General features: G+C 52.8%; 3 non-coding genes across 3 annotated transcripts; all 3 read left to right on the top strand.

Annotated features, from left to right (window-relative positions):
- The first annotated feature begins 216 nt into the window (after window positions 1-216).
- Window positions 217-335, top strand: LOC119347717. The gene has a single exon (XR_005168515.1). It is a non-coding gene; the product is annotated as a 5S ribosomal RNA (ribosomal RNA).
- Window positions 336-632: 297 nt separating this feature from the next.
- On the top strand, window positions 633-751 carry LOC119347718. The gene has a single exon (XR_005168516.1). It is a non-coding gene; the product is annotated as a 5S ribosomal RNA (ribosomal RNA).
- A 297-nt stretch (window positions 752-1048) lies between these two features.
- On the top strand, window positions 1049-1164 carry LOC119347719 (the record flags this gene model as incomplete). The annotated part of the gene is made up of 1 exon (XR_005168517.1): window positions 1049-1164. It is a non-coding gene; the product is annotated as a 5S ribosomal RNA (ribosomal RNA).

The following is a 1164-nucleotide window of genomic DNA, read 5'->3' as shown; positions in this document are numbered from 1 at the left end:
AGTGCGGTAAGTCATAGCTGGGTGCTCACGATTCACGGGTCCAGCGTCGGCGTTGTGGCGCGGCAAGCGTGCACTGGTGCGGTTGAGAGGGAGGGGTGGAAACCGCGTTAAACTCGTCTCCGTAGTTGAGAGGGAGCGGCCAAAGCAATGTACAATCGTCTTTGTAGTGGAGCTGGGAGGGGCAAGGATAAGGGACGAAGACCGGGGTAACATGTCGGATGCGATCATACCAGCACTAAAGCACCGGATCCCATCAGAACTTCGAAGTTAAGCGTGCTTGGGCGAGAGTAGTACTAGGATGGGTGACCTCCTGGGAAGTCCTCGTGTTGCATTCCCTTTTTAATTTTTTTCGCGCCGCTTGCAAAACAAAACGCACGTGTAAGTAATATATTTACCGTGTTTTATTATTTTGCACGAGTGCGTTAAGTCATAGCTGGGTGCTCACGATTCACGGGTCCAGCGTCGGCGTTGTGGCGCGGCAAGCGTGCACTGGTGCGGTTGAGAGGGAGGGGTGGAAACCGCGTTAAACTCGTCTCCGTAGTTGAGAGGGAGCGGCCAAAGCAATGTACAATCGTCTTTGTAGTGGAGCTGGGAGGGGCAAGGATAAGGGACGAAGACCGGGGTAACATGTCGGATGGGATCATACTAGCACTAAAGCACCGGATACCATCAGAACTCCGAAGTTAAGCGTGCTTGGGCGAGAGTAGTACTAGGATGGGTGACCTCCTGGGAAGTCTTCGTGTTGCATTCCCTTTTTAATTTTTTTCGCGCCGCTTGCAAAACAAAACGCACGTGTAAGTAATATATTTACCGTGTTTTATTATTTTGCACGAGTGCGGTAAGTCATAGCTGGGTGCTCACGATTCACGGGTCCAGCGTCGGTGTTGTGGCGCGGCAAGCGTGCACTGGTGCGGTTGAGAGGGAGGGGTGGAAACCGCGTTAAACTCGTCTCCGTAGTTGAGAGGGAGCGGCCAAAGCAATGTACAATCGTCTTTGTAGTGGAGCTGGGAGGGGCAAGGATAAGGGACGAAGACCGGGGTAACATGTCGGATGGGATCATACCAGCACTAAAGCACCGGATCCCATCAAAACTCCGAAGTTAAGCGTGCTTGGGCGAGAGTAGTACTAGGATGGGTGACCTCCTGGGAAGTCCTCGTGTTGCAT

Source organism: Triticum dicoccoides, unplaced genomic scaffold, assembly GCF_002162155.2.
Source record: "Triticum dicoccoides isolate Atlit2015 ecotype Zavitan unplaced genomic scaffold, WEW_v2.0 scaffold74050, whole genome shotgun sequence".
NCBI lineage: Eukaryota > Viridiplantae > Streptophyta > Magnoliopsida > Poales > Poaceae > Triticum > Triticum dicoccoides.
Note: the sequence above shows the minus strand (reverse complement) of the source record. Positions and strands in the feature narration are given on the sequence as shown.